This window comes from Notolepis coatsorum, assembly GCF_963971535.1.
Source record: "Notolepis coatsorum genome assembly, chromosome: 3".
NCBI lineage: Eukaryota > Metazoa > Chordata > Actinopteri > Aulopiformes > Paralepididae > Notolepis > Notolepis coatsorum.
The window spans coordinates 24,959,336-24,967,725 of record NC_140167.1 but is presented as its reverse complement, the minus strand read 5'-3'; positions in this window follow the sequence as shown (position 1 = coordinate 24,967,725).

The following is an 8,390-nucleotide window of genomic DNA, read 5'->3' as shown; positions in this document are numbered from 1 at the left end:
AATGTCCCCTGGGTAAATGAGGGTTATAAAAACCGCCAGTTGCAGAGCAGGGGCGTTTTTTAGGGTTAGAAAACATTGGGGGCTTCAGCCCAGGGGGGTGGAGGGGGGGGTCACCCCCCCCCCCCCTTTTTTTATTTTTTTAAGCACAGAAATACGCAATTTTAGAGTAATTAGAGATGAATACTGAATAACTAGAATCATTAGAGGTTCTCAAAGTGAGGTCCAGGTCCATGGGATCTGGGCAAGTCCCCATAGAAAATTCAAAGTTAACAGTTAACAGGACCAAATCATCAGTTTCTTATTTATTTATTTATTTAGCCAGATAAAACATTGATCTGGTCCAAGAAGCCCCAACAGGAGTACAAATATACGTATATACACATATATATATATATATATATATATATATATATATATATATATATATATATATATATATATATATATATATATATATATATATATATATATATATATATATATATATATATATATATATATATATATATATATATATATATATATACTATTTATATATAACACATACATACACATATACACCAATAACAAAATAAAAACACAGTTAAGAATCATACACATAAGCAAATAAACAAACAAACAAACATATGCACAGCCTTTGTACAAAATAAATAAACAGTTCATCTCTAGTCTTTACAGTTTTCTTCAATTGCATAAACACTCAAATCAAAAGTATTACACAATTATCAAAACCTTACACTCAAGGAGCAAAATATAGGCCCAGATTTGCACCCCTACAATGTCAGCCTCACTTTTTGCAAAACAATACACACAGTGATTTGAAAAACACCAAACACACTTGCATTACATTAGACACAGAGTGTCAAATTACCACACATATGAGCCAATTGGTTAAACACAGCCATCAGATGCACAAACACACCATTGCTTAATTGTAGATACACAATCAGGTTTAAGCACTATAAAAATGCAGCAGGTGAGTTCACCTGTCTTCAACCAAAATGGAAGGAGAGTGAAGTACTGTACACAGAGAACGTGAAAATATACAATACATTCACCAAACACTACACAAGACAACCAATGATGCAGACTGATGAAAATATACATTTTCTCCCATTTTCCCAAATCAGTCAACATGTCAACATGGAGAATCACAACAAAAAATTATCTTGCCAGATCCAGCTAGGCAAAGAGATAATGTCTAGTATTTTCTGTTTAAATTTTTTCAAAAGAAAAATTGTGTTACTGTAATTTTAACCTGTACTGGATACAGTATTTTATGTTTGTCTGATATTTGCTGAGCTTACAGTGTTATGCACATAGTAGCATGAAAACTGGGACATGTATTGTTGTGATTCTCCATGTTGAAATGTTGACTGATTTGGTTATATGGAGAGAACATTTATATTTTCATCAGTCTGCATCATTGATTTGGGTATATGGAGAGAAAATGTTATTTTTTTCATCAGTCTGCATCATTGATTTGGGTATATGTAGATAAATAAATTATATTTTCATCAGTCTACAGCATTGGTCTTGTGTAGTGTTTGGTGAATTTATTGTATATTTGCACATTCTCTGTGTACTTCACTTACAGTACTCTAATCACTGAGAAGTAGAATTGCTAAATGTGTTTTAGGTTAAGCACAGCAGTGTGTGTAACTGGTTCAAACAGAATTAAGTCATTATGTAACGTGTGTTTCATATGGTAACAAAATTAGTGTATGGTTTTGACAAGTGTTTAATTTAGCAAAGGATCTGAGGTGTTCTGATAATTGTGTGTGTGGTTGTGCTAATTGTGTGTTTTGAAACACCGGGCCCCGTTTTCAAAATCATGCTTAGGCAATCGAAAAAAAACGATTGTGTGTTTCTATACATATGTTTCAGTCTTCTCATAAAAAAAATATTCGATTTTTGGGTCTTTTCCTGCCTTTGGTCCGCTTTGCATTCACATCTCAAATGAACCGCAGCAGGGTTCACTTGCAAGAGTGAATGACCTTTCACACCACCCCAAACCAACCGGACTATCCGAGGTTCGATTAAAGCTTATTATAGGACACTGGACATGGGTATGGATGGCTCCAGGTGCTGCTGCGTTAAAGTGCACATCTTCAATATCTGTACTATTTAAAAGCACAGTGCAGGACACACTCAAAGGTTATCGCACCTCAGAGATGGCAGTGGACATGTATGACAGGACAAAGGCCATATGTAATGGCCTTTGGATTGAGGAACATACTACCAGCCAAAGGAGGAAGCAGAAAAGGATGGACGAGTATGTAGTTGAGTCATCTTGTGGCACAAGCTCAGACCTCAGCTCAGGAGATCAGCTGAGACAGAGACTGTTCTAGTGTTCTATCCAGTCGTCGACAGAATGCTGCAAGAGCTTGAGAACAGGTTCTCATGAGTTGGATAACAACTTATGAGAGGCATACAGGCATGTTATCCAGCCTCAGACCAGTTTCTCTCAGTGGAATTGCTGCAACCCCTCGCCACACATTACAATATCCAACTATTGCCAGAGGAGATCACAGTTGCAAAGTGTTTCCTGGTCAGGACAGGCAGAGATGCAGTCCCTACTATCCAAAGTGTCTTTTCCCTCCTGGATGATAATAATAATAATAATAATAATGCATTTGATTTATAAGGCGCCTTTCAGGACACTAAAAAAAAGTCCACAAATCGGTGAATGAAAGAATTATAGGATCAAATGACAACTACTTACTAAAAATGTTTAAAAGTACTAAAAACCAACAAAAAATACCAAACACTAACAAACATTCAGCACAGACAATGGGGATGCTGACATAAAAAAAAAAAAAAAAAAAGTAAAAAAAAAAAAAATGTAAACAATTTTTTTTTTTTTTTTTTTTTAGATCCGGGGCTAGGAGAAAAACATCCGGGGCTGAAGCCCCGGAAGCCCAGGGCTAACGACGCCACTGTTGCAGAGATAAAAGCTGTTACCTTCTGTTTATGGAACCGCTTCTCATCCCAGTTGATGGAGCTTAGCCTTCATCTGTACAGGTGCAATGAGCCAATGATCGTGTTCCCTGCGTTTTTCTGGACATCCCTTGTCGGGCCTTGTTGAAAAATTTACACAGATAGTCAAGCTGTTTCACAACACAATGTAACATCCTTTTATGAGCATCTCTCCCATAATGCATTTTTTTTTTTTTTTTATATAATATAATGAAAACATTATCTTCCCAAAAATATATATGTGTGACTTGCTAATAATCATTGAGGTAAATGTAACATAACATAAAATTAATTAACTCTCAATTAAAGGCACCCAATGGAGTTTTCCTTGTAAACAACTCGCTTTTGTTTACATGCACATTTTCAACTGAAGATACATTGTGTGTGTGGTTGAGGTCTGTTGAATGCATTTCCTACACCATAAAACACTTGCAAGGTCTTCTGCTGGATTGTTTTGAAAGGTACATTGTTTACATCCGGCTTGTGGTATCTTGAGGGGTTCCTCTCCTTCATTTGATTGACATCACTAGCCTTGAGGTAAATCAACATTTCCATCAAACATCAGGCATTTAGCTCCTGACCAGGGGTTTCATTTGTAAAACTGTGTGGAAAATCCACACTAGAAGTTTGCGTGCACTCATAAAGACAGAAATGGTGTGCGCCAAGAAATATTCAGATTTTCATTTTGAAGGCATGTTGGCATCAATCTACTAATACAATTGACAAGAAGCCAAAGTGGCAGTGAACCTCTGAATCATCATCCACTTTATATCTTAACCATAACCGTTAAGTGGAGTAATCATAATCATAGTATTAGGGTGTGGGTGCTGTAGTGTAACAGTGAGAGTAGCCTACTTCCCTGTGACTGCAATGACCGTTGGTTCAACTGCTAGTGGGCGACAGTATCTCAGGAGGTAGCACAGTTGTCTGGCAATCCGGAGGTTCCCGGTTCGATTCCCGCTCCTCCTGGCAAGCGTGTCGATGTGTCCTTGAGCAAGACACTTAACCCCACCTTGCATGGTTGCCTCCGCCGTCGGTGTGTGAATGTGTGAGTGAATGGGTAAAATGTGAGTAACAAATTGTAAAGTGCTTTGGACAAAAGCGCTATATAAAAAAGCAGCCATTTACCATTTAGTTGCCACGTTCATTTATTTCTTGTTTTGGACTTTTTCAGATGCAATATGTAAATATATTATGGCGTTACTTATTTACGTTTTCTGATGAGACCTTGTTGCAACACATCATCAATTAGCAGAAAAGTGTTATGATCTCAATTCCACATCCTCATCAAAGTAGGCATACCGTCTCCAACAGCGCTAAAACGGTCATTACTCATGGAGAGAAATGTGCTTTAATAAGTAATGCCAGTATTTCCATGTGTGCAGGGCTTGAATGATTATAAGGAAACAGGTCAGAAACATGAACAATCTCTTATTCAGGTTTATATAGTTTCATTTAGAGTAGATATCAACATCAAGATACTATGTCAAATGTTAAATTGGCATATTAGCCCATCATCATCATGAGCCAAGAGATATCCTTGCGGTCCCTAAAGACCCATTCTCTTCTAAACCTCCTGTGTGCCTAGTCTACACGTAGTGCCAGTACATCCATATATTATGTTGGATTACGCTTGCACCATTGTTCCAGTACTCCAGTTGAGGGGGGATGAGGGGGGATGGCATCCCCCCTGAAATAAAAACAGTCAATATCATCCCCCTTCTAAAACAGCCATCCCCCCTTCCCATCCCTTCCATCCCTTATGTCATTGTATCAATGAACATGGTATTACTGCTATTTCAACATTCAGGGCAGAATCCACAAAGAATGAATTGTGCGGTGCTAATTGCACCCTTAACTGTGTGAGTTTAGTGAGCGGTATCTGCTCCGTCTTTGTGAGCTATCCACAAAGGACATTGCGCGGATGAGATACTAGCGCAGACACGCCCTAATGTGTGCAGTTTGCTCCTGATCTGCTCCAGCGCAGTTGGCTCGTGGAGCAGTCTACACCTGACAGCACGGTTGGCAGATATCAGAAAGGGGAAAAATAAACCCGAAATGAGGCATAGACATAACAGTATTTTTCACCATTAGTATTCCGTTAATTTTGTATTGTATTTAGTTTACTTCATAATGTATAGAGCTTGCTTAATTTGTATTTTCATGACACATTGCGTCCTTTGTATTTGTCACAATCTTTCGTCATTGCATATGTTTGTCTGTCCTATTCCAATTAAACGTTTTTATTATAATTGTACTATATTCTATTGTGCTATATTTAATTTAGTTGATATGCCATTTAATTTTATTCAATCTCTTTATTTATTATTATGTTTTTGGTAGATTTTTATTTGTTTGTACTACCGGGCAGTCCGGTAGAGGGAGAGAGATAGGAAGAACGGGAGACAGAGCGGGGGGAAGACATTCGGCAAAGGACGCCGGGTCCGGGCATCGAACCCGGGTCGGCCGCTTCGCGACGCAGCGTGTTACATGGGTTGCCACTTGGGTACCCTCAATCTCTTTATTAAGTTGTACAGCTCTGGCCTATATTTGATTTCATAATTATATTCTATTCTATTGTGCTTAACTTAGTTCATATTTCATTTAATTTTACTCCACCTCTTTATTGTATTATCTGTCTGTAAATGTCTGTCCGCTAATGTCGCACCGAAAACGACCAAAGCAAATTCCTTGTATCTGATTCTGATTCAGGTAATTCCTGAAATGCTGAGTTATAGCCTTATACGTCAATTCTACTATAAACGTTGCCGTTCTTGCCTGTACACGCTACTATTCCCATAGTATTATGTTTCAACATGAATGCATGAAAGGGGGGGGGGGGGGGTAGTTTCTGATTATTTGATTGCCAGTAACGACATTCGTATTGAACACTAAAAATGCTTATCAGCCCGATCGGTATAAAAGCATTGCACGATCAAGTAAACATTTACGTCAGATAGTCCTTACCTGTGATCGGGAGTATTCCAAAAATAATATTCCAATTGTTTGATCGCCATCTGGTACATCCGATGTGCATTTGGTCCACGACATAACCCACCACAACATATGGATCGGAGATATTTGACGCACTTCAATGCAACCAGTCGCTCGACAAAGAAAAGTGAGCCCGGAGACATTTGGCCATTACACAGGCCAAGATACAAGGTTACAAAGGGTGCTCGATACCACCGTCTAGCTGGATGCGGCCAGTATTGCACTTTGGTGATCTCAGACTCATTCCCTATGGTAACACCAAGGTCCCTGGATGAATAATGAATAAAAATATCGAATAAAGGAATAAACAACCAAACCCCGAGATATCTCGTGTCTGGCAATTTCCTTTATGACTTTAATGTATATAATTACTATAGGTTACTGTGTTTAATTTGATTGGAATGGAATAAATTGTGCGAGCCAAGGGATGTGGTTCAGTGCTATAGCTTAAAGAGCCAAGGCATCTGTTTCAGTGCTAGCTTAATTAAAGAGCCAAGGCATCTGTTTTAGTGCTAGCTTAATTAAAGAGCCAAGTAATTGGGTTCAGTGCTAGCTTAATTAAAGAGCCAAGGAATTGGGTTCAGTGCTAGCTTAATTAAAGAGCCAAGGAATTGGGTTCAGTGCTAGCTTAAAGAGCCAAAGAATGAGTTAGAGAAGCACTCTTGTGATTGAAAGGATCCCAGTTCAATCCCTGGGACCAGGGTGAAGGAAAGTTAATAAATATGTCATACCCCTCCAGGCCTCCAGGGTTTCCATCCACCTATTTAGGGCTTGGATTTCCTTTATACACCTTAATTCTCGTTTATCCCACTCTATCCCTACCCAGCTACTCCCTCACTTTCTCTATCTGAGTACAGGATGGGTTGCAGCTGATTGACATCTACCAGCTTATTACCATTCCTATTTAGACCTGGCTCAGATGTCATGAGGCTGCCAGATCATAGTTTCTTATTACCTGGCTTCACACCCTGTTCCCACGTCTTGGATTCCTGTGTATGACCTCCGCCTGCCTGACCACTCGCCCTATTCCTGGGCAGTTTGAGAACCCGCTTCCGGCTACGACCTTCCGCTCGTCTGACTAACATACAACTCGCTCACTCCCTGGACAGTTTGAGAACCCGCTCCTGGCTATGACCCCCTCGCTCGTCTGACTACCCTGCACTCGCTCACTCCCTGGACAGTTTAAGAACCCGCTCCCAGCTACGACCCTCCGCTTGTCTGACTACCCTGAGACTCGTTCACTCCTGAGACCTGGTTTCAGTATTCTTCTTTTCTAATTAAATACACCCGTCATTTGGGTTTTCTCTGATTCACATCGTCTCTGCTTGTTTGTGTCTGCATCTGTGTTCTGGCTTAGTTAGTTATTACAAAATCACACTCTCACATCCTTCAACTACCATTCAGTACTCTTGAGCAAGGGACTTGACCTCCCAAACTGCTCCACTGGAATCGCCCTGTGGCAGTAGAACAGTAGAAGTGGTTGTACTGGGCGGCTCCCAGGTCTGAATGTGTGTGTACCTATGTGAGTGTGGAAAAAAGACTGCATCAAAGCATTCATTGACATGTTTCTAAATCCCTTCTGGACAAAATAATGGTTTTGTTGTTGTTGTTGCTGTTGTCCTGAAATGAAAATGGAGGCTATTGATTGATCTGATACGCTTTGCAGACCTGTGGCTGAATCTGCGCCGCTGATGTGTGAAGAAAAACTGGGAGTAACAAATGACATTCTGTAGCATGACACATTACTTGTCATTACAACATATTACAAGCCAATACTTCATCCTCTCCACTGGCTTTGTGAGCCCGAAGGCTGCAAATTCAATATTTGAGCAAGTCTATTTCATCATTGTGTGAGGAGCTAATAACTCTCTTGCTTTTTTCCATGACACATATGCAATAAGCATATCTGTTAGGCACGCTCTGTTTTGTCAATAACTAAAAGCATGGAACACATTTAAGTGGATCCTCTGGGATTTTTAGGATATTGACTAAATATTCCTCATTACTAATAATCCCTCTCCGCAAATTTAAATCACTCACTGTTCCATTTCGAACAAACGACCGCTGATGCAACCTCAAACACCACTTGATGCGTGTGTGTGTGTGTGTGTGTGTGTGTGTGTGTACACAACCAGACATGTATGCACACAGGCCGCATCGCTACCAATACTGGAGAGGCGGGTTCCATCAAAGCGCCACGCGCACAACTGTATGTCAGCCCGTTGCATCATGTAGCCTATGCTTCCTTTGAAACAGGCCTCTTTCGGAGACGAGCGCGAGCAGTCTAGAGTCTCCCGCTGCTGTCCCGCTCCATTATGCACGGATCTGAACCAGGACACATAGTGGCATAGATGCCAAGAGTCACAGTCCACGTTGTGTTGTGTCCCTTTGAACGCCGATTTGCCAGCACGACAAAA